Here is a 27,187-nt window from a genome sequence, read left to right as displayed (position 1 = left end):
TTAATGGTTCTAGCTTCAGACAGAAAAATACAAATATATTCATCTTCTGATTTACGATAAGCTGCAGCTCTCGAGATCTTCGGTATATCTCATATTGTCTGTTGGCTGACATTAATGACTCGGATCAGTGGTCGGTTGCTGCTCTCATCAAATGATTTACAATGTATAATGTCATGATTACGGACATTGTATATGAACAGATACATGCATAGGTACATGTGTACGCACATGAATAGGTGTATGAATATAAACATGAATATGTCTTTGATAACTATACGAATAGGTGAAGCAAGGTGAAATTGGGTTTAACGTCGTACTTGAGAATATTTCGCTCATATGACGATGTGCATGCGTGTGTGTGTATGTGTGGCTGCTTGTACTAGCCCAGACTTAATCTGGTTTTATAGTGCTATCCCATCGAGATACCATGCCGCAGTGAAGCACGAATACCCCACTCAGACACATTATACTGACTCCGACCCGACAAGTCCTTGTTGTACCCATTAATGCCGAGCGCCAGGCAGGGACCAACAAGTACCATCTTTTAACGTCTTTTGGTATGACGCGACCGGGGATCGAACCCGCGACCTTCCGCTCTCCGGGCGGATTATTTGACATGTAAATAAGTATAAGACTAGGTGTATGCATATGCGCATGAATAGGTGTATGAATATGAACACGAATATATCTATTAATAACTATATGAATAGGCATGTGATTAAATATATGAAAAAGTGAATGAAACATTATATCAATAGGTGTGTCGATAGGAGCATGAATAGTCAGATGATAAAGTGAGTGAGTGAGTTGAGTTTTACGCCGCAATAATCGAGTCTGGACCAGACAATCCCGTGATCAACAGCATGCGCATCGATCTGCGCAATTGGGAACCGATGACATGTGTCAACCAAGCCAGCGAGCCTGACCACCTGATCCCGTTAGTCGCCACTTACGACAAGCATGGGTTACTGAAGGTTCATTCTAACCCGGACCTTCACGGGTCACATGATTAAGTGTATGGATAGGGATAACAATGTTTATAATAGTAGAATAGGTGTTTCAACATATATAGGTATATTGATAGACACACATGCATAAATAGCTGCATCGAGAGGTATGTGAAGAAGGTATGAAGAGAAATATTTATGAAGAAATATATGAGTGTGGCATGAATCGGTATATCGATAATTGTAGTGTATCTGAATGGATATGTAAGTGTATGAATAATTTGACCTGGGCTAAGGTACTTTGTCATATGGATACAATCAGTTCACATCGAATGTAACCCCCCGTTGGAACGCATCATTGTGAGCAGAATTTGGATTGGAGAAAATATTTCCTTTAATATCATAATGTTTCCACAGACGCTCATGGCAAAATAACTAGTGTCATCTGGATTTATTGATAAAATACAAATAATAGTTATGTTGAATATTTGATTTGATAGATTGATCATTCTTCCGTCAGTGTTTGGGGGTCATAGAAAGCCATTCATACAATCTCTTGCATATTTTACATGTTCGACATTACCAAAAAATCAATTGACATTTTTTACATTTGTATTCATTCATTATATTCTTGTAAAACATTTCTAGTAAACACAAGGTGACAACCAATCCAAATATATATTGCAATATTTTAGTTTACGTAAATGATATTCATTTGCCAATTGAGAACCTAATCTCAGATGTTTCTGTCTTTGTGTTACTGAACATACACACGAGCCCACACAAAATAGTGTTCCATGACAATCGGCGTCCGCCTCATAATGGTATATTGTATCTTTATTTAATATACTGACCTCCGGAAATATGTTCCTAACGTCATGATGAGTCACGTAACTTCATATTTACTTCCAACATAACGACCTTGTTTACAGAAGCTGAGCTCAACGTTTCATATCGACCGCCTTCAAAGGTAGACTTATTTAGGGAAAGCAAAGATGACCATCTTAGAAAAGATTAACCTACATGCTTGCAACAGACATGTCGTACGAAAGTGGGAACAACTCCGTGATGTGGCCTCGTGGCTCTTTGACAGACAGAGGAAGCAATAACGCATGATATTTTATTGACAAGCGTGCGAAGCGTCGTTGGGACCTAGTTAGTCGGGCTGGATGTTTTTGCCAGCTACTCATCTCAACTCCCGTTCCTGAAACTGACGTAGATTGTCGCTTTTCGTCTACCATGCTTGTTAACAGGGCAATCGCTCATTCATTGTCAATGTATACACTCACACTTCAATAGCAGTGACGACGTCTGTCGGAGCGAGCAATACGGTGTTGATTACTGAACCAAGATGGCGGAAGCGGGATCAGTCATCAACTGTCCTGACAAGAAGCTTATAACAATGTTATTGAGACGTGGAACCGACGTTTGAAACTTTGCAGTGCCGTGTCTACACCATATGGATGCCAATGGAAGTCCCAGATACATCAATCAAGAATAATTGGGAGCATTACATAATGTGATTCAGGAGCAAACTGTATTTTAACATATTTAGGTTTTCCGCTGTCCTTTAAATAATAATTGCAATCGATATATATTTGATAAGAATTCCATGAGGTAGTGATGTAGCAATTATTGATGCTGAACATATTTACGAGTCTTGCAAAAAGCTAGATTTACGTAGAAACTGTCAAAAACAAAGATGTGACGTTGAGCTTGATCAAATGGCACTGGGCAAAATAAGATTTTTAGACAGAGTCTTCTTAAGGCTTCTGGCGGTGGGGTAGCATATTGGTTGAAACGTTTGCTCGTCACGCCGATGACGGTTCCATTCCTCACTTAGGTACAATGTAAGTTCTGGTGTCCCTTACTAGGACGTTACCGGAATACTACCGAAAGGCGTAAAACCATACACACTCACTTAATCCTTATTGCAGCGAAACGTTAAAAGTATTAGTTTAATGTTTTTATTTTATTTATACCAGTGTCAACAGCCTGAGCGAGGGGCCATAGCTCAATAAACCCAGTCTGTGGTTTTGGAAGTGGACTTATACTCATGTCATAGGTCGTAAAGCTATACATTCGATCAGTGTGTTTGTTTGTGCGTTTGCGTGTGCGTGTGTGTGCGTGTGTGCGCGCGGGTTTGAGTGACCTCCACTTCGTTGCCCATTTACATCCTTCCAAAACGAAGGATGACAGGTTTCCCTCACAAGGACCTCAAAGAAACTGGGTTCTGTCTATTCAAAAGAACGACAACCTATTCCCGATAACATATGACCGAACATCAGTAATCTAGTACGAATATTTTTTTAATAATAGGGTTCACATAAAAACAACTAAATGTGACTTTTTGGGTAAAATGTAGATACGTAATGACAGGAACAAAAACAGGAAGATGGCGGGAGTCTTTGATCGAAAGTCTTGGAGTCATACGAAACTTCTTATTGGTACGTTGATTTTTTTAACATAACGTTTATCGATTGGGAACCAGTTTTCTTGCAAGGTACGGAAGGAGCGAGTGGTGACGATTGTTGCGTGAAATGTTACAGCCGGTCGTGTCATCTGTCTATCCAGTCAGTCTACTCTCTAAATTGTCATGGGAAAATGTGGAAAGTTCCGGTACGTGGACAGGGTTAGAGCCTAGTTATTTTTGCCGTCATAACACATTCACTGACTTGTCAACTACTATAGGTCCAGACTTAGGTCGATATGTAGAAGGCGAAACTAAATCAACGACAAAAACCCTAAAGGAACTGCTAGTTTGAACCAGGATCGGTTTAAAACACCACGAATCAATCCATACAAAGAAATGCCTTTACTAACGGTTTAAGCGAATAAAGGGTATTGTATATTTGCAAAGAAAATGACGTAATGAAATGTACGTCATCAAACAATGGATGACGTCATATGTTTATTAGAATGTGTAATCAATGGTATCCACACTGTTAACTTAAGCCTTTACTGTGCACCAAAGTCATATTTAGCAAGTCCTTATCAATCGTGAACACGAGTATGGACATATGTTGTCTAATGTCATAGGCATTTTAAATAGAAAGTTCACAAAAGGTCAACTTGCCAAGAACTTAAACGCCAGAATAGAAGGTCACGAAAGTTTATCAATTCGTCATCTGACCCAGCTATTTTTGAGTGTCACAATTAACCGCCTAAAACAATTTCTCGAATTTTAGTGGGCACGAAAACACGAATTTCGTTTTGTACCAAAGTGACTGCTATAGTGTAACATTCCGCTCGGTATATTTTAGATCTACATTTTCAACAACATAACTCCAAAGTGATCTTGTTGAAATGCATCATATTTGTCCAAAGACTGGCCTGGCGTGATACTTTGGACAAGTGCCCACCACCCCACACCAACACACACACACACACACACCATTCAGAAGGCAGACAAGAGCCATTCATTTTAAGCGCATCCTTATCACAAAGGAGGTTTAAGTTAACTATCTCTCCATTTTATCGCCAATATTCCCAACGCGTGGTTAGAATAACTGCGTCTGGTGTAAAAGGGAAGTTCAGTTGTGGCGTATATATACGTACGTCACATGTTTCTATTGGAGTTCCAGTCTTTGGATGTCGCTCGATATCTTCCTCCAACTGCTGTTATTGCAACGTAGTATTATCACCACTGCTTAACAGAGCGCAATTCTACAATGGCTACATGTGCAGGGATACTGGGAGTTGATGCACACCAGATAATGTAAAGTGTTTATCTCGTAAACGTCTATAACGTTCGTGAATTAGTTTACAGCTGTTTTGGTGTGTCGAGGAAGGTGGAAGGTGGATTGTATCTGTGTTCATGGACATTCAACGACAACGTCTAACACCGATTTAGTGAATGCAAGAGAGTAGACATCACATGTGAAATCTTGGACATTCAACGACAAACTCAACAAGCGTTACAGTGTAGGCAAGAGAGAAGACATCACATCTGAATTCTTGGACAATAAAGGACAAAGTCTACCACCGTTACAGTGAAAGCAATTGACTCGCTTGTGAATTCAAAAACATTCAACAACGTCATCTACCGTCACTGTGAAAGCAAGCGCGAATGAATCTGGATCAAAATCGGGATCGTACAACGACAACGTCAATAAAGGTTACCATGAAGGCAAACGAGTAGACATCGAAGTTGAATTTAGGAACGTCAGTCGACAACGTCCACCACCGCTACAGTGAAATCAAGCGAATAGACATCACCGCTGAATTCGAGAACGTTCGATCAGCACGCCTATCTGTAAATGTAAAGGGAAAGAAACGGAGTTGGCATCTGTATGCATCCCTGACACTAGCGTGGTGGTACCAATTGATCCACCTCCCTTGGGAGTGATCATCAGATCAGATGATGCGATTTAGTAAGATCCTTACTAACATTACATGCCACCAGATCTGTCCGTTCTCGGCTGTGGAGGACTAATCTCAGTACGAGGTTAATCCCCGGAGATATCCTGATACAATAACGTCTACGGTAAGAGTGATTAACTATCTCGTCCATGGCGACATTGTCTTTTCCCGTACTTAAAGAACAGTTTTTTTGCTGCATATTCATTTGTTTTTAGGTTCACGTTACTTGATTTGCCATTAGCTTCGGCAAATGACTGTTTCTGAGCCATCAGAAACCTGTTTGGTACCATCTTGCATCTTGTAGAAGTGAGAACTCAGATATTGCTTTTTACCATTCCATTTAAATTTAACCGTGAAGATCCGGGGTAGAATAGGCTCAGCAACCCATGCTTGCCACAAAAGGCGACTATGCTTGTCGTAAGAGGCGACTAACGCGATCGGGTGGTCAGGCTCGCTGACTTGGTTGACACATGTCATCGGTTCCCAATTGCGCAGATCGATGCTCATGCTGTTGATCACTGGATTGTCTGGTCCAGACTCGATTATTTACAGACCGCCGCCACGTAGCTGGAATATTGCTGAGTGCGACGTAAAACTAAACTCACTCACTCATTCCCCTTTAAAATTAAAGTAATTATATTCATCTAACTTGGTAAAATTGATTGTTTAACGCTGCTTTCAGCAATATTGCAGCTATATGACGAAGGTATGTAAACAGCGAGTCTCATCCATTTAGTGATTGATGTCATGAACACAGCAGTTGGGTCACGATGACATGCATCAATCGAGTCAACTGAGTTTGCTGTGATCTTGCACGATCTTGCTTTTTATTCGAAATAAACCGGTCGTGTCCTATGTGACAAATACAAAAGGATATTTAAGTGATTACAACGTTATGTGAAGCCCATGTCTGCATTTGATAGTCCGGATCACCAGTGACAGAACCGTAAAAGCATCACTTTAGACCATATGATCATATGCAGTGATTGGCAATGTGATTGAAAACATTCGCCAAATTGGACACAACCGTCCAATCAACCAACTAAATATTTCATCCAGTCAGTCGACGGGGTCTAGTATCATGTCTGACAGAATGACTTTATCCAATGTATTGTTTTATATATTAATCCACTCGCGATTGGGAACTGTCTGTATTAAGTGGTAGAGCTGGACTGCTGTGTCTACGTATCTGTTTAGTTTGACATTGTACGACTGGTGAGTTTTATACATGATCTGACCAGTCTTGCATTGGTGTTCTATGGTGTTCTGTATAGACATATGACAGTCTAGCATTGGTGTTCTATGGTGTTCTGTTTAGACATATGACAGTCTAGCATTGGTGTTCTGTATAGACATGTGACAGTCTAGCATCGGTGTTCTATGGTGTTCTGTTTAGACATATGACAGTCTAGCATTGGTGTTCTATGGTGTTCTGTATAGACATATGACAGTCTAGCATTGGTGTTCTATGGTGTTCTGTTTAGACATATGACAGTCTAGCATTGGTGTTCTATGGTGCTCTGTATAGACATATGACAGTCTAGCATCGGTGTTCTATATAGACATATGACAGTCTAGCATCGGTGTTCTATGGTGTTCTGTATAGACATATGACAGTCTAGCATCGGTGTTCTATGGTGTTCTGTATAGACATATGACAGTCTAGCATCGGTGTTCTATGGTGTTCTGTATAGACATATGACAGTCTAGCATCGGTGTTCTATGGTGTTCTGTATAGACATATGACAGTCTAGCATCGGTGTTCTATGGTGTTCTGTATAGACATATGACAGTCTAGCATTGGTGTTCTATGGTGCTCTGTATAGACATATGACAGTCTAGCATCGGTGTTCTATATAGACATATGACAGTCTAGCATCGGTGTTCTATGGTGTTCTGTATAGACATATGACAGTCTAGCATCGGTGTTCTATGGTGTTCTGTATAGACATATGAAGTCTAGCATCGGTGTTCTATGGTGTTCTGTATAGACATATGACAGTCTAGCATCGGTGTTCTATGGTGTTCTGTATAGACATATGACAGTCTAGCATTGGTGTTCTATGGTGTTCTGTATAGACATATGACAGTCTAGCATTGGTGTTCTATGGTGTTCTGTATAGACATATGACAGTCTAGCATTGGTGTTCTATGGTGTTCTGTATAGACATATGACAGTCTAGCATTGGTGTTCTATGGTGTTCTGTATAGACATATGACAGTCTAGCATCGGTGTTCTATATAGACATATGACAGTCTAGCATTGGTGTTCTATGGTGTTCTGTATAGACATATGACAGTCTAGCATCGGTGTTCTATGGTGTTCTGTATAGACATATGACAGTCTAGCATCGGTGTTCTATGGTGTTCTGTATAGACATATGACAGTCTAGCATTGGTGTTCTATGGTGTTCTGTATAGACATATGACAGTCTAGCATCGGTGTTCTATGGTGTTCTATGGTGTTCTGTATAGACATATGACAGTCTAGCATTGGTGTTCTATGGTGTTCTGTATAGACATATGACAGTCTAGCATCGGTGTTCTATGGTGATCTGTATAGACATATGACAGTCTAGCATTGGTGTTCTATGGTGATCTGTATAGACATATGACAGTCTAGCATTGGTGTTCTATGGTGTTCTGTATAGACATATGACAGTCTAGCATTGGTGTTCTATGGTGTTCTGTATAGACATATGACAGTCTAGCATTGGTGTTCTATAGTGTTCTGTATAGACATATGACAGTCTAGCATTGGTGTTCTATGGTGTTCTGTATAGACATATGACAGTCTAGCATTTGTGTTCTATGGTGTTCTGTATAGACATATGACAGTCTAGCATTGGTGTTCTCTAGTGTTCCGTATAGAGGCATGTCAGTCTACCATCTGACTTCTCAAGTGTTCCGTTTAGAGATGTGTCAAGTTACACCACTGACTTGATTTTATGCAAATGAATCGTTAGGAAGATAATCTTTGACGTGTTGGTTTCTATTGTACAATATAACGACGTGACCTTTTCGCTTTTATTGACTCTAATGTACGGAATACAAAATGTCATATCCCCTGCACAGGAATTGTTCATCTAGTTAAGGATGTCTAAGGCAGAGCAAATTCATTCCTTTAAAGTAACCGCAGAGGAACACTTTCGATCATTGATATTAAACCCAATCCGAAGTGAATTTGAATCATTTGACGTAAACTTTTTAATTGCCTCTTGCATCTAACATTTGTATTACGTGTTTACGTGAGGTGTAAAAGGCTGAGCGTTTCTCGCCCTTTCGGAGCTACACTCGTAAAGACAATTTGGGATGAAATCAATTGTTTAGTCGTAAAACAAGCCCAACGCCATTTCCCACATGAATGATTGAACGTTGTTTTACGCAGCAACAGCCATTTACCATCTTGATCATGAATGTCTGAGATAACTCTTACCAAGAAAGAAAATACGCGAAAAAATTGCTTCAAGTTAAACCAAGGACATGCATTATAGTTTTGTCCATTGCCCCACGACGTAACAGCTTAGCAATGAAAACTAGCAGAGAGTGACTAAACTTGTACACTTTAAGAAGAAAAAGCCACAGAAATTCCACACATGACACTATCCCTTTTAAAGTGTATATGGCGATGATTAAACCAAGCCACAGTTGGAATGGAACCAACAGTAAACCACGGAACCACATCAAACCATGTGTGCACGTATTCAGTTTGTTCAGGTTTCCATTGAAAATGGGGCGGGTTTTATTCATTGAAGTTTCATCGGTAGCCCTGTATTGTGTGCGCAACATGTTCCGATAGAAACCTTCACCTTGAGAGAATGGACGACTTAATAATATTGTTGTGTAATTTTCCGATGCATTCTCAAACTTGTGTTTCTCTATCAAAAGGTCTTCACGTTTTAGTAATTAAGACGTACGTATCGTGTATCTGATTACCCCGTCGACAATTGGCTCAGTGATCTGATTTAGAGGTCTCTCGATGGTAGCAATGTAAAGCGTTTTCATTCCATTCTAGATGTACCTGCCTATCTTTCGACGTCAAAAGCCTTCAAGTAGTCATGTGGAAGAAAGCACCTAATCTCGTTTACTTTGATTTAATTAGAACCGGAGCCTCTTTCTACCTGTATAACAATAGGTCCAATCTTGCCTTATCTTGTTCAGCTGGAGCGTCTCAAGGGAAATTCAAAACAATAAAACTTTCCGTGTAAACTACAAATGCTGGACCTTTCAGTACTCTGATTCTTTATCCCTGGTCTCTTCTTTGTATTGCAACTAGCAAATTGCATTTGAAGCCAAGTGATGTTTCAAACAAACTGTAGTTGTAAGATTAGAAACCCGCTATGGACTAGTTGTCGGCAGTGCTGATGTTTGACTTTGTTGCTGAAATGGCAAGTTTTTTGTTGCTTGTCATCGATACAACAAAAGTAAGTTAATTAGTTTTTATTTCAATTTTTCCGCATAGTAGATAAGACATAATTTCAGTAGCTAAGTTTCCAAAGCGATTGTAACAGCTTGGTCCCACGAAGGGGCTTAAGGTCAGTCAGTTGTATTGGGGATTGGGTTATTGTTGGAGGTTATTATGGATGTTCAAAGGTTTATTATCATGTTCTTATAACGCGATGGCATTGTATTTTACTAAAGTAAAAGAATGTATACATCCGTGTTTGATGGTGACTACAATGAAAACAAGTATTTTGTAATATATTTGATATGACACAATGTGTTTCGGACATTAAGTTTGCAGTAACTGCTTGAACATTTTGCAAACATTTACAATTTCCGGAACGAATACAATTTTCAAGTAAATACTTTTTTTACTCGAGTGTTTATATTCGTAGCACACGACTGAATGAATTAACAGTGTTTTTAACATTTCGGAGCTACACAGAGATTTGTTACATCAGGTAGATTCTTTTATAGCAATACAGGAAATGCATTGCTGTATTTATTCATTCACATCATGATATTTTCCACATGAGCCCCGGCCCGTGAAGATCCGGTCAGTAACCCATGCTTGTAAGAGGCGACTAACGGGATCAGGTGGTCAGGATTGAGATGTCTGGGGATTATGGAAAGGGTTTTCTCGAATTTAGTTACTTTGGGTTTCTTTCAGTTTCTTGCTGACACGAAACTTGTTTTGTCTACATCTGATATACCGAGTAAATTATTCAGGAGTATGTGAGGGGCTGTGGGGTAGCCTAGTGGTTAAAGCCTTGCTCGTCAGGCCGAAGACCCGGGTTCGAGTCCCTACATGGGTACAATGTGTGAAGCCCATTTCTGGTGTCCCCGCCGTGATAATGCTGGAATATTCCTAAGATCGGCGTAAAACTAAACTCACTCACTCACTCACTCATTCACAACGGCACCCGGGTCAATAACATTGTTACGGCGTAAAATATTCATACATAATTGTCATTATCATAGGATATTTACATAGCGCACATATCGAGGCAACTAGTGCATGCTCAAGCCGCTGGTATTTGTCCCTTCGATCATTGGATGTCAATCTTAACGTCACATCGTATTATCAATCTCAACTCCCTGGGAATATACAACTCTTGCAGCCACAAGGCGAACCGAGTTCTTGTGGCTTTCTCATCCTAACGAGGTACCCATTCACAGCTGGGTGGACTGGGACACATAGTCACAGTACTTTGTCCAACTTCACTGCACGTTGCTGTACCTGCAACTAGGTGTTTTCACGTATTCATGTGGCCACCATCTGGTCATATACCAACGGATTCGTGGGTTCTTTTAAGTGCACAGGGCTGTGTACTGTACACTAGGGGTTGTGACAACACAGAAAGAGTCTGCACACAAAGTTGACGCCAAGGTTTTTACACACGGTCACAGGTGGTCTCGATCCCGACACCTCAACCTCGCTGGATCACTAGTCTGGCGCCTTAGCCAGCTCGCCCTCCGCGCCCCCAATTGTCGTAGTTTTTTATTTCTGGAACATCAAACAGTAATGCTTGTTATGTATATGGATTGTGTGAGCACCCAAAAATAAAGATTACTTGTTTAATGTGTTTAAAATATACATATTTGTCATTGCTGAGACCGGTGTCATCAGGGCGGAGTTGCTTCAGCGCTTGATTTAAGTTCATGTAGACGTGTTATGGTCCAAAATGTCAGAAAACAGACTCAATTAGCACCAACATACATTTCGGGTGGGAATTATATTGGCTCGTAATGCAATAAATAATGTAACACCATCAGAAAAACAACAGAAGTGCTTTACAGTGGAACGACCAACTGCAGGTAACATCTGCAGTTGATGGCTAAATGAAGATGGATTGCACAGAAAGCGTATGATACCGCAAGGTGACGTTGTTTACAACGTCGTAACGTCAATAGCGGTCATGTAATGTCAGCTGCTGGCCAAGGAACAGATGCGAGAGTCTTGCCACCCGACCTCGTTGTCAACAGTCGCGTTGTAAACGTGAGTTATGATTCCGACACCAAAACAAATCCTTCCATTACAGGTAAGGACAAGATACACATAAGAGTATGAAGACCAATTGGGCTTGCAAATATCCTACTTGTGAGAAAGCTCTTCTGCGACCGTAGGCCGTTCTGGGCTAAGTGTACATTGATCATTACTCGGCCATATGGTACAGGAAGGTATAGATTGTTATCGTCTGTGGTGCCACAGGATCTAGTTGAGAGCACACAGGTTTCAAATCGCCTATGTAACTACATTTATTAACATCACATGAGTAAAGAAAAGTTAAAACAATTATTACAAATTGTACATCTTGGGGAACGCTTAAATCTTAGTTTCATCTCCTCCAACAAATTCCACTTGATGTAAAAAAAAGAAATAGCTGTGAAAATCATATGAATAGATCACTGAAACTCAGTGAAGATCCGGGTTAGAATTGATCTTCAGTCACCCATGCTCGTCGTAAGAGGCGACTAACGGGATCGGGTAGTCAGGCTCGCTGGCTTTGTTGACACATGTCATCGTATCCCAAGTGCATAGAACGATGCTCATGCTCTTGATCACTGGATTGTCTGACTCGATTATTTACAGACCGCCACCATATAGCTGGAATATTGTTAAGCGTAGCGTTAGAAATTCAACCAACCAACCAACCAAAGCAGGTGATGTTAAGTGTCGTTAGTCGCAGAGGTTACTGGGATGGGTGATTGCATTTGGCAGGCTGACTCTTGAGAGTTACTAGCACCTCGGACACTGTAACACGTGTCATTTTTCAGACAAGCAGCTTTTGTTCGAAATATGCCAGTTTCGTGTGGGTACCCGGTAGAATCTGCTGATGATGTGACTGTTAACTTTATTGTGCCTCACGTGTCTCTTCCTTTCCTGTACTCCCCAGGCAGTTTACGCATTATCAATGGACTTGTTATGATTGATTCAACAAATGAGGAGCATTCAGTGAGGATGCAGTAGCTACATATATGCATAAATTTGTATATACTGAAAATCTCACATTTTGTGGGACCCTTTTGGGGTGGTTTTGGTTTGGCGTTCGGCTTTCATGCAAATAGGATTTGATTCACTAATGGACCTAAGGCCTATTCCATGTAATAATTACACTGTGTCAGTAAAACAATTACCACAACATGGGGGATTATATTACATAGCATATCAAGGACAATAACGGATATTGAGGTCGCGAAATAAATTTCATAAACCCTTATTACTTGATAATGCCTACTGTCGTAAACTGCTCTGCTTTTGAACTTTTAACACATCAGAGCTCCAATGAAATTACAATTTAATGAAATAACGTTTTTGTCATCTTGTCAAGTAGGAACACGACACAAAACATGCTTCGGGTATTGCGGTATTATGGTTTTGGAAATTGAAGTCATGTCAATATAACCACGTTTTATTCGCATCTCATTGCATGTTGGTCAAAGGAATTGCTCCCAGAAGACAATACATGAAATGTTTTCTCTATATGGGGTCTGTACAGATTTCAGCGAGAATTATATTTTACGAACTGTTTCCGAACAACCCTAATTGATCTATTTAAGGCAATACAGATAACGCGAAAAGTGGAAAAATATGTCCAAGAAACTACTCGGTAAAATATATTGTGTCTATTAACCCAAAAAATCATCTCTAGAACACACATCATATGAACAGAAATGTTTCAACTGATAATATTTAACTGAAATACTTAAATCAGTTGGTTTGATAGACATTCCCGAATCAAGTTGTACGATCTTAACGTGTGTGTTAATTTTAACACGCTTTATCAATTCTAAAATAAACTTGATGACCCTAAAGGTCCCTCTACAAATTAAACATGTTATCTTTCAGTGCCATTAAATGAAACATTATAGTAATACAAAAGGGAATATGACATAATTTCAGTTTTTCAAATATTGCAAAAATATAATTTGGCAGTCACCAATGGAATATTGGGTATCCAGTTTAAGTTGATCTGTTTGATTGTCATTTTAGTAGGTGGTGATATACAATAAGGGCAAGATACTCGGATAACAAATTCTGAATGTACTTTACATAATGTAAATTAAGATTTGTTATCCAAGAAAATACATATCATATACACACATCACACATCATATGATGCGACGTTGCAGTATAGGTTTTATACTCTTGTCAAACCAGAAACATCGCATCATAATATAATAAAGTATCTTGCATTTATTGCCAATTGCATCCAAGGAGAAACCTCAAAATCGTCATTGATTGAATTACTCTTGATTCTGAAAAGGCAGTCCTAATTATCCGGTAGGTTTGATCTTGTGGGTTTGATCCTGTAGGTTTGATCCTCTAATTGATCCTGTAAAGCTGACAGCTATACCACTACGGGGACCTACATAGCGATAAAGAATGGATATTGGCAAACTAGGGCAAGGAGCCGAGGCGAAGGCTGTCCTTGTGTACCAGCACAATGTAGTCTATTTCAGGTGTAATGGCCTTGACATGTTCGTGCAGTGCCGGCAAACGTCTACAACAGCAGGGGCTGCCTCACGGGGCTGATAAGGGTAAATTCACACTGATAGCTTTGTTTTGACTACCATCGCCCAACCTACATTAACCTACAAGGGACATCTGACATGACTGTTTTTATTGGGGTGAAAGGAAGTGTGCTTTTTAGAACACAAAACAAGTCAGGCAAATCTCTTGCACATTTATGTAATATTACTCAGGAAGACTTACCAAAGAGTATATGAAAGGAAACGGTAAAAGGACACTAGGCTGCTCGTTGCTATGGTCAGCCCTTTCTTACATAAAATCACTTTGATTTAATCTATTTCTGAAGTCGTGACACATATCAGCAGTGAGTGAGATAGCGTGTGTTCATGTTTCCTATACGTGTCATCATGGTTTCGTCATGAAACATAATATACATCTCAGAGATATGAGATATTGTATGTTCCATCGTGACGTATAACACCTATTGCGTCTGTTTTATCATGATATTGATTCTATTTTATCGTGACTTATGACGTGCGTTGGTTGCCTCTATTTCATCATCACTTATAACCCTCATGCTTCTGTGTCATCATAGAATAACACATACTGCTTCTGTGTCATCATAGAATGACGCAAATTGCTTCTGTGTCATCATAGAATAACACATACTGCTTCTGTGTCATCATAGAAAACACATACTGCGTCTGTGTCATCATAGAAAAACACATACTGCTTCTGTGTCATCATAGAATAACACATACTGCTTCTGTGTCATCATAGAATAACACATACTGCTTCTGTGTCATCATTCAATAACACAAATTGTTTATGTCATCATAGAATAACACATACTGCTTCTGTGTCATCATAGAATAACACAAATTGCTTCTGTGTCATCATAGAATAACACATATCATAGAATGACTTCTGTGTCATCATAGAAAAACACATACTGCTTCTGTGTCATCATAGAATAACACATACTGCTTCTGTGTCATCATAGAATAACACATACTGCTTCTGTGTCATCATAGAATAACACAAATTGCTTCTGTGTCATCATAGAATAACACAAATTGCTTCTGTGTCATCATAGAATAACACAAATTGCTTCTGTGTCATCATTGAATAACACAAATTGCTTCTGTGTCATCATAGAATGACACAAATTGCTTCTGTGTCATCATAGAATAACACAAATTGCTTCTGTGTCATCATGGAATAACACAAATTGCTTCTGTGTCATCATAGAATAACACAAAATGCTTCTGTGTCATCATAGAATAACACATACTGCTTCTGTGTCATCATAGAATAACACATACTGCTTCTGTGTCATCATAGAATAACACATACTGCTTCTGTGTCATCATAGAATAACACAAATTGCTTCTGTGTCATCATAGAATAACACAAATTGCTTCTGTGTCATCATAGAATAACACAAATTGCTTCTGTGTCATCATATAATAACACAAATTACTTCTGTGTCATCATAGAATAACACAAATTGCTTCTGTGTCATCATTGAATAACACAAATTGCTTCTGTGTCATCCTAGAATAACACAAAATGCTTCTGTGTCATCATTGAATAACACAAATTGCTTCTGTGTCATCATAGAATAACACAAATTGCTTCTGTGTCATCATTGAATAACACATATTGCTTCTGTGTCATCATAGAATAACACAAATTGCTTCTGTGTCATCATAGAATAACACAAATTGCTTCTGTGTCATCATAGAATAACACAAATTGCTTCTGTGTCATTATAGAATAACACAAATTGCTTCTGTGTCATCATAGAATAACACAAATTGCTTCTGTGTCATCATTGAATAACACAAATTGCTTCTGTGTCATCATAGAATAACACACATTGCTTCTGTGTCATCATTGAATAACACAAATTGCTTCTGTGTCATCATAGAATGACACAAATTACTTCTGTGTCATCATAGAATAACACAAATTGCTTCTGTGTCATCATAGAATAACACAAATTGCTTCTGTGTCATCATAGAATAACACAAATTGCTTCTGTGTCATCATTGAATAACACAAATTGCTTCTGTGTCATCATAGAATAACACAAATTGCTTCATGTGTCATAGAATAACACAAATTGCTTCTGTGTCATCATAGAATAAGACAAATTGCTTCTGTGTCATCATAGAATAACACAATTTGCTTCTGTGTCATCATAGAATAAGACAAATTGCTTCTGTGTCATCATAGAATAACACAAATTGCTTCTGTGTCATCCTAGAATAACATAAATTGCTTCTGTGTCATCATAAAATAACACAAATTGCTTCTGTGTCATCATAGAATAACACAAATTGCTTCTGTTTCATCATAAAATAACACAAATTGCTTCTGTGTCATCCTAGAATAACACTAATTGCTTCTGTGTCATCCTAGAATAACATAAATTGCTTCTGTCATTATAGAATAACACAAGTCATCATTGAATAACACAAATTGCTTCTGTGTCATCATAGAATAACACACATTACTTCTGTGTCATCATAGAATAACACAAATTGCTTCTGTGTCATCATAGAATAACACAAATTGCTTCTGTGTCATCATAGAATAACACAAAATGCTTCTGTGTCATCATAGAATAACACAAAATGCTTCTGTGTCATCATAGAATAACACAAATTGGTTCTGTGTCATCATAGAATAACACAAATTGCTTCTGTGTCATCATTGAATAACACAAATTACTTCTGTGTCATCATAGAATAACACAAATTGCTTATGTGTCATAGAATAACACAAATTGCTTCTGTGTCATCCTAGAATAAGACAAATTGCTGCTGTGTCATCATAGAATAACACAAATTGCTTCTGTGTCATCATAGAATAACACAAATTGCTTCTGTGTCATCATAGAATAACACAAATTGCTTCTGTGTCATCATAGAATAACACAAATTGCTTCTGTGTCATCATATAATAACACAAATTGCTTGTTTCATCCTAGAATAACACAAATTGCTTCTATGTCATCCTAGAATAACATAAATTGCTTCTGTCATTATAGAATAACACAAGTCATCATAGAATAACACAAATTACTTCTGTGTCATCATAGAATAGCACAAATTGCTTCTGTTTCATCATAGAATAACACATACTGTTTTTGTTTCATCATAGAATAACGCACATACTAACATATAACGCACCTTGCATCTATTTCATCATGACGTATAAAATAAATTACATCTGTTTCGTCATGACGTTTAACATCAACAGCACGCATTGCATCCTTGTTTGTCATGACTTACAAACACACACGCTACATTTTCTCATGGTTTACATCACAACAAGAAGCTTTTAAAGTTTAGTTTAAATTTACTACTCTCAGGCTATATTCTATCTTCATTTACAGCACAAATGCTAGATATTTCATTTCGACTTACAACGCACAGGATAGATATTTCATCTGGAATTACAGCTGACACTGTGAGCAGTAGGACTCACTTTAAGGGTATGCACGCAAAGTCACGACAACCTGAACCATTTGGTCATCTCGGGTGCCCTACACAGGTTCTAAGGATTATAAGATAGATCTATGTAACAACGTTCAGACACTGTGTTTTGGTCAAAACAGTCTGCAGGCGTTCTGCAGTTAGGTAACATCAATTTTAAAGGAAGTTTAATCGTTTCCTGTGAGACACGTTAGGTCAAGGTAAAACGAGTCAATACGTACCATTTACCAAGATAGCACTGACGCATATAAAAAAACACCAAACCCTGTCCATATTAATAAGAAGTCTTTGTGAGCTACTTTATGAGCATGTGTTATTTTACTATCAATATCAGAAAGTGAGGCTACCAGATGTTCGCCGAAAGGTGAACCTACCGGAAACACCGGTCAACAACACATGCAGTGGCATGCCAGTTGTTCACCTGACAAAACTTAAGATCTTAGGGTGGATCAAAAAAAGGATTTGCATCGAACATAATTTTTATACCTGATATGCCAATTTTAGCTTTTTCCACCGGTCTATCCTAAAATCTTTTTGAAAACTTTACAGAGGCTTGGACTATTGTAATCTGGATGAAATAAACTTCTGATAAAGCCGTATAAGGCTTTTTAAGGTCTTAGCAAACAGTGTGCTTGCTATATCGTATCCTAAAGTCTCTGGTAATCAGACCTCGGTAGGATCAGCAGACACACACAAAATAGATAACGTACCAAAAAAGAAGAGAAACAAAACATGGCAATTCAGGACTTTGTAGCGCAACACAAAACATTCATCGTGAAGTATTAACTTCCATGTCATACCATATTTTGATACAATTTTTTTTCTTTTGATGTAGCAACTTTTCTGTCAGATAAAATGACATAGTCACAGGAACATTATATGACATGATAAGGCTCCATTGAGCTCTCCATAACCAAATTGCCTTGTCCTTTAAAATCGGATGTCCTTCCACAATTTTGTTCAAGATCTCCTTTGTTACTCTTGATATCATCAACAGGTTTCGTTTTTATTATGAATGCATTTTCAAATCAACACTGACAGGCTACGGGGTGAAGAAGGAGTAAGATTCATGAAACTATGAGAGGATGCCGTATAATTTGGAATTGGAAACTTTCTAAAGCATTCTTGTCATTCAAGATCTTTTTTTTAATTTTTTAATTTTTTTATCAAATTGATTTGAAACCTGTGACGAAAGCTTGCTGCTTTATTAACTCTAGTTTTCACTCAGAAGAAAAACGAAAACCGGCATCACTGATGATTATCAAATGGCATCAACATGTCGCATGTTGAGAAGAAGGCAAATCAAAGATTGCAATTGCACGCGCAAATACTGCAAGACGCAAACAATTACTGAAATACAGAGATCAATACAGAAAGGGCAAAGAGGCCTCTTAGCACCGAGGTCCAAGATTGAGACACAAACAAGCGTATGCAGCAGGGCGTGGAGTCATCCCATAGATGACATCCTTACCTTGTCAGCTCCCTGATGGGGTTCACCTCTTCGGTCATGTGGACAAGGCGTCCGACTTCGGATCAGAAAACCCGTGGTTCGAATCCCGCTACATTGGCTGGACACGTTCATATTAAATTGGAGCAAATTAAATCTCAGTACCCTGCTAGCTTGCCCGAGACGTGCCTTCTGTTGACGGGGCAGTATGTATCAAGGCGTGGAGTCATCCCATAGATGACATTCTTACCTTGTCAGCCTGCTGACTGAGTAAACCTCATTGGACATGTGGACAAGGCGTCCGTGGTGTCAGAGGGTCCGTGGTTCGAATCCCGAAACACAATACTTTGAAATGTTATTGTTGTGTATTTACAGATGTCAAATAAGGACATTGTGTACGTGAAATGAATAGTGCTGCTATATTCAGGTATGGGGATCTGACTCTCTTGAGATTAAGCGATGACACGCCATGTCGTACTCAAGTTCAAGCATGGGGATAACACCAATTGGTCTTTATATCTGGAAAACATTTTAAGTAGTGTAATACAATACTGACTCACTGACTCCTGAGTGAGTGAATTTAGTTTTAGCAATATTCCAGCAATATCACGGCTCTGAAAACCAAAATTTGGCTTCACGCAAGGTGCCCGTGTGGGGAATGGAAACCTGGCCTACGGCCTGACGAGCACAGACTTTAAACTCTAGGCTACCCCACTTCCCCTCACAGAACCTGACTAATTTACACGGTATATCAGATGTAGACAAAACAAGCTTCGTGTCAGCAAAAAACTGAAAGAAAACCCAGAGTAAATAAATTCGAGAAAAAACTTTCCATAATCCCCAGACATCTCCATTAAAAGCCAAGAATAACCACTAATTTCCTTTTTAGTTTACTTTCTTCTCATTTGCGCAGGTTGCACGCACACACTGACACAATCCTTGGCTGTGTTAACGAGACCATTGCAGAGCTGCACATACTGCATGATACGACCGTAAGACACGCATTTGGCGAGTTGTCATGGAAATAATAATAGGAACATTGGCTGAAATAATACGAATCATAATTGATAAAAAATGAATGTCATGAAGAAGTGACCGAACAAACAACCAGTCTCCAACAAAAAACATTTCCCACTGAAACATCAAACTTAATGATCTGTGCCGTAGCGAGTGGAACTAAACGTGAAAACTAAATTCGTGGTCCTAAGAAATCGCTACTAACAGAACAGTCCATTGTACCATTCAGACTGTATCATAAAAATGTGATTATGAATCAATATTTAATAGTGATGATAGCACTGTCAGGTGTTCATGAAAAGAACATAATGTGAAACTGTTCGCTGCAAACCCACGCTGTAAATGCACAGCCTTTCTGATGATGGCGATTCGTGAGCTGTGCTTTGTTACGTTGGCACATCAATATTGTTCTGTTTATATTCGTGTAATGGACACATGAAGCCCCTCGGGGTTTGGCATTGTTACAGAATACAATGTCAACCCCATGACCAGCTGTTCTGTATCATGGACGAGACGTGCTTATCTGAAAATATACTAAGTGTATTGCACTTTATGTCGGATCTACTTTCAGTCTGCTTGGTGAACTTTATATTGCTTAGCCTTCGATTGCAGATCGGAAAGAAAATGAATGCTAAATACGTTTGTCCTTTCTTGTCTATCGTGTGTTTATCTGAACTGCAGCCAGAATACATAAATTCAAATGTCACTTGACGAGAATGCACAGAAAGCGAAAAATCTTCTGTCCACATGCTATTGATACGAAGACCCACACACACACTAGGTAATGTTCAGAATGAAATTATTGTTGATATACTCTGGTGTGTAAATACATACATACATACATACATACATACATACATACATACATACATACATACATACATACATACATACATACATACATACATACAGACAGACAGACAGACATACATACAGACATACATCGTGACGTATGGAACCACTTGGAACCACTTGAGGTACGTTTGATCAACGTAAAACAAATATGGAAAAATAGTTTTGTTGAATAATGGTTGAACCCAGAGTGTTCTCCAGGATGAACCTGTGAATCCCCAGTCTCCAGTGACCGACTTTCAGTTAAGATAAACTGTTTATGTTGGTGGGAACTCATGTTTACCACACATCGTCATTAACGTTATGCATTTACAGACAATGTGGGGTAATGGTGGAGGAAATTTCCTTTGGAACATGGCAAGTTTGAAACAATTCCTAAACAATGCCTAATTGCACGTTTGGACGCCAATTGACCATAATGAAGAGCGCTTGTTCGCTGCTAGACACTGGGTGACCATGTGGTGTTAAGGGAAGGATGCGGCCTGACCACTGCAACACTATGGATGCTGTTGGCAGTTTGTAATGCTCCCCTCGAACCTGTTCCACCTGTACGTGGGCGACTATTTTCAAATGTATCGAGTGATTGAGATCGATGTATAAGGTTGGAAGTACGTTGTCGTATCATGACATAGATGATGCTCATTTTATCAGTCACTTGTTTGGATGCTATATGCGATTATCTGAATGTCGCCATTATGGCTTGAATATCGCAGCGTTAAGCAACATACACTTCAAGTTTGGACTTTGTGTACGGTATGGTAAGTGTATGAATGAGCCAATGGGGTTTTACGCACCTTTCAGCTTCAAAAATGAGCTTCACACATTGTGCCCATGTTGGTAATTGAACATGGTTCTTCGCATGACGAGCGATACCTTTACCCACTAGGCTACCGATATGGTTAGAGAACGCAAGGCCACGTTATTTAGACAATATATTACATGAGCATAAATTTTAACGATGCTTATGCTTAGAACGATACTTATGCTGTTGATCACTGGGTTGCCTGGTCCAGACTTGATGATTTACAGACCGACGCCATATAGCATTTACAGCCCGCCGCCACGAACATTGCTGTGTGCGGCGTTAAACAACAAATCAAACACAAACCATAGAATGACGGGCCGACGATTAACGCTTTCTTCCAACTGGAGATATCAGCATGTTACGAGCAAATGGCAATAACACGAAGAGGAACAACTTACTTGAAATAGTAATTTCCCATTTTTTCATCTATTAAAAGGGAAGGTTAACTCCGTCACAATCAGCAGATAATCAGTATACCCTAATTATCCTATACTGGTTTACTGATCAAAATTGGTATCCCGTGGTTACAATGACGTTTGAAGGAAATATTACCTTAAAGCGCCATTTCATCGAAAAAGAATATTATGCCGCACTCATCGCCCCCGTGAATGGAAGTTCCTGCGTTACACAGACTACCTTTTGTAGGTCACAATGATGTAAATGTACAGAAGGAATGTCGACGATGACGTCCGCCGTCTTCATCCCCTTTACCGTTTCTGTGTCAAGAGGTATATTTAAGCACCAGGCCCCTATTGCCATACGAAGCATAACGGTAATTGCCCTAAGTAATTATCCACGTCTACACAAGGAGTAAATACTTGTAACAGGCGAACCTGTAGTTTGGTACCGATGGCATTATCGTGGACATTCCACCATGACGTTTGTTTGGAGGACGGAGCTTTATGAACTCTCGCGATAACAACTTGCTATTTGTAGCTCCAGGCTCGACTGGAATTTTAACTGAATGGCAGTTGTACCCAGAAGCAAACGCGTGCGTGTCGCTGCGTTCAATCATCGTAGAAGGCGTAGTCGTTTAATGATGTTGCAGGATCTAGACGCCGCTGAACAAATGACATGTTTAATGAACGGTCACCGAAACATCAGCTGATCTCTTTGACTTGCCGTGCTCGGAGTGGTATATGAGCCATCAGAAATTAGTCTTTCCCGGTCTATAGTAGTTAACGTGACTCATGTCTTAAAAGGAATTATAGATTTAACAGAGCCGTCTTCTGACTGACACGTTTAATCCAACGCAGTATGATATGATATAACATGTAACATATGAAACATATGATCCCGTTTGACAGGAAATTCTTCATAGTATTACGAAAGTGAGTGAGTGAGTTTAATTTTACGCCGCTTATAGCAATATTCTAGCAATATCACGGCGGGGGACACCAGAAATGGGCTTCACACAGTGTACCCACGTGGGGAATCGAATCCGGGTCTTCGGCGTGACGAGCGAACGCTTTAACCACCAGTCTACCCCACCGCCCCTGTATTACAAAATTATCTTGTGTGATATTGATACGATGGGAAATACAATTCATCGTACAAAATTATTATACAATATTTGATGCGTCGTATTCATTATATCGTATATCATATAATGTACCTCCTTTTCATATACAAACTTTGATACGATGTCGTACAAGAAACTCAATACGATATTATGATTCAAAATATACTACATAAATGCCGGATGCGACGTTGTATACAGAAATTGACAGGTATCGTGTTACAGAAACTGATACAACGGCTTTCACAGTTCCTGATAAGAGTGAGTGAGTTGAGTTTTACGCCGCTTTTAGCAATATTCCAGCAATATCACGGCGGGGGTCACCAGAAATGGGCTTTACACATTGTACCCATGTAGGGAATCGAACCCGGGACTCGGCGTGACGAGCCAAGGCTTTAACCAATAGGCTACCCCACCGCCCCCCTGATAAGATATACAATTCTTGCCCCAATGTTACACGGTATTTATGATGTTCTATGTAGCACTCCTATATCCTGTACCTGATACTTTGGGTGAGCTTTGGCTCATTTTAGTCATTTACAAAATTGTGTGCAATGCTGCAAATACACGTTGCAGTTCAATATTTAGTTCTTATGACCAAATTATGACCAAATTACAAAAACCATCATCCCTTTTGTCCTGAAAGTTTATTAAATGACCATTGAGACTGTCGTGAAAATGAAGTGTGCACCCGCCATCCCCTTTCTCAAAAGTGCGCACCTCCCTTTCTCAAAAAACTGTATCCGCCCCTGGATAAGTGAGTGAGTGACTTCACACATTGTATCCATGTGCCTGATACACGGTGTTAAATGCAGTGTTGCACTCTGAAATGTTTTATTACCAAACTCTCGATTATCTAACGAAACAGATATCATTCTGTCTAAAAGGCTAACTAGTGGTGACACATATATGAATACTACACTAATGACACTGATGACAAAAGATAATCGTCAAAAGGGTAAGCATGTCAAGCCGTTTCGGACCCGTGCAAATCTGGATTAGAATTGGTCTTAAGCAACCCATGCTTGTCGTAAGAGACGACTAACGGAATCGGGTGGTCAGACTCGCTGACACAAGTCATCGTATCCCAATTGCGTAGAACGATGCTCATGATGTTGATCACCGGATTGTCTGGTCCATATTTATAGACCCCGTCATATAGCTTGTATATTGCCCAGTGCGGCGTAAAACTAAACTCACTCACTCACTCATGCCCTTTCGGTAGCACACACGACTATTTTATAAATCTTGGAATCACTGTTTCAAAATATTAATGACATCATGAACACAGAAATACAGACAGTACAGTACTGCTTAAAAGGTCACAAACAAAACGAATTAAAACAAGGATAAAAAAAAGATAATATATTCTCAAAGTGAAAATGCATCAGGCTTTACACAAAAAAGGTTTGCAACCGTGATAGGTTAAATTACCCAAAGGTTTCCTTTTGGAAGCAGGTGAAGTGAAAATCTTCACTCTTGTCCTCATTGATGCTGCTGTCTCGCTGCTAGATACGATTTGAAAATAGATGTAGATTATATTTGAGAGAGAGCCTTCTTAAGGGACCGGTTTTCAAACCTTTATCAGACTCTATCATCATTCAGAATAGATGCCTCTGGACACATCAATCAAACACCCGGTGTCATTGTATCCATTGATCAGTGCAATAATTCATTGAACATGTCGCGTCCTTCGAAGGCCTATTTTATCCCATATGACGAGAGGTGGGTTTGATTACTAATGCTACGTATGAGTTGAACATTAAAAAGGCTTGTTTTAGAGATATCTGATATCTTCTACAAAAAAACAAGCCTTTCGAGACAATCTAAGCTACCGTTTTAGGTAACCATATTTTTTATTGCAGTCTCGATGCATAATGTATTTCGACGCCAGTTAAAGGTTAAAGATGGATAGCCTTAACAATGAACACGAGTTTCATTTGTAGATTTGACATTTATTTTCATTTTCGGAAAGAACACTATTAAGCTTTTTTGATAGAGTATCTACTTACATCTTGAAAGAAATCCTTCCTTGTTTTAAGATACTGATTTGTTTGCAGTTTAATGGCAAAAATCAATCGATCTTAAAGAACTTCAATTTCATACAAATTTTGCAAACTGCATAATGCCTGTGCCATGAAAAGAACACAATTGAGTTATTTTGATAGAAACTGTATTTACATCTTATAAGCCATCCTAACCTCTCTTAAGCATACTGCTTTGTTTGCAGTTAAAGGGCAAATACCAGTCGTTCTTACAGAGCAACTTCAATTTCACATCAATTTTGCAAACTCCATAATGTCTGTACCATGAAAAGAACCATTCTACTCAACAATACAAAACGGCATATTCTCTATGTAACCATCAAAGGGGCCGAACGTTTGCTTCAAAGCATGCCTCGTGACACTGTGTAGAGGAGCATGGCGCTCTGGTACTTCATCTAGGACTCTTCTCGAGGCTTGCCTTGAAGGTGTGTCGTCCCCTAAACTCGTCTCTGTCGTATTATGTCCCCTGGGTGAGGACACGAGATGTACCCTGGGGACAAGCCTGTGTGAAAAGGCAAAGTTCAGGTATTCAGATTCTTAGCTGAAGAAGGATCATGTTTGGATTACATGGTACTTATTGTCTCTTTGGGTTTATATGAAAACACTACACACACGAGTCTTATCTAAAACTGATCCATCTTGTTTGAAAGCAATAATTCAATTGTTTTTTTGGTTTGGTATGTTTTGTTTATTTGTCTGTTAACTCCGCTCTCAGCACTTGTGTAAGCAAAAAACGGCGGTCTGTAAACAATCGTGTTTGGACCGGGTAATCCAGTGTTTGATGTCATGAACATCGATATACGCAGTTTGAATATGATGACATGTGTCAGCGAGCCTTATCACCCAACTCCGGTAGTCGCCTCTAAGGACAAGCATGAGTTGCTAAGAGACCAATTCTAACCCGGATCTTTACGGTGTTGTTTGGAAGAAAATGGAGTTCTTCGTATTGGTCATCTATTTTGATAACCGGTTTAACGGTATCCTTACGGTGGTGATATCTGTATGGGTGCTTTGGAAATTGTCAGATATTAGATGTATTGATAACGATATTACCTCGAAATTGGTAGCCAGGCCATCGAATGTTGACTTGTTCTGAGGGATACTTGTTGTACATGCAGATTGTCGTACAAACATTTCAAAATGAGTTATTGGTTCAATCGTATTTAAATTATTTCATATAGTTTAAACGTACGTTTTTAGAGTATTAATGTTACCTGTACAAATCATAATCTTACAGCAATCGCCCTGTACAACACGACATTCACACATGATATATAATTTCATACTCTTTCACATTCTATGTATTTCGTTTCAATATGGATGTGTATGCAGCAAAGGCTTTCTATTTCGAATGGAACATGAATTCCGTAACGCCCATTAGACGACATAACACTTAAAGTTAACGTACAGTAATTTGAAGTTGTTGATCAAAGTATGTTTCTATTTCAAAGGGAATATAAAACAAATAATACTGTTAACTTAAACGCGATTTAAGGGAACTCTAACATAAAGACGATGATTCTAATATGAGCATTCCAATTTTCCTTTAAAGCATCTGAGACTATGTGACATAAAGAGAAAATTCTCGACAAGAATAGGCCAACCACCTGCACTGGCCATCACAGCATGGTTAAGTTAGTGGACGCATATAACTGGATCCCATGAGCGGCTTCGTCTTTCCTGTAAGACCATCCAGATAAGATCAACCATTAAATCTTAAATGAGTTTCTCTTAGTATTCCACAGAATTATATTACATGGCACTAGATAG

The 27,187-nt window shown here is 39.0% G+C and overlaps 1 protein-coding gene across 1 annotated transcript in view; it reads left to right on the top strand.

Annotated features, from left to right (window-relative positions):
- Nucleotides 1-5,251: 5,251 nt before the first annotated feature.
- Nucleotides 5,252-27,187, top strand: part of LOC124281964 (calcitonin gene-related peptide type 1 receptor-like) — a 109,382-nt gene continuing 87,446 nt past the window's right edge. Inside the window, exon 1 of the mRNA XM_046717972.1 lies at nucleotides 5,252-5,433. The gene's annotated coding sequence lies outside the window, so the exon portion shown is untranslated. The remainder of the gene's footprint in view (nucleotides 5,434-27,187) is intronic.

The sequence above is a fragment of the Haliotis rubra genome, unplaced genomic scaffold (assembly GCF_003918875.1).
Source record: "Haliotis rubra isolate DU_JTF1 unplaced genomic scaffold, ASM391887v1 Scf1083, whole genome shotgun sequence".
Classification (NCBI taxonomy): Eukaryota; Metazoa; Mollusca; class Gastropoda; order Lepetellida; family Haliotidae; genus Haliotis; species Haliotis rubra.
The sequence above is the reverse complement of the archived record's forward strand: the minus strand, read 5'-3'. Positions and strand labels throughout refer to the sequence as shown.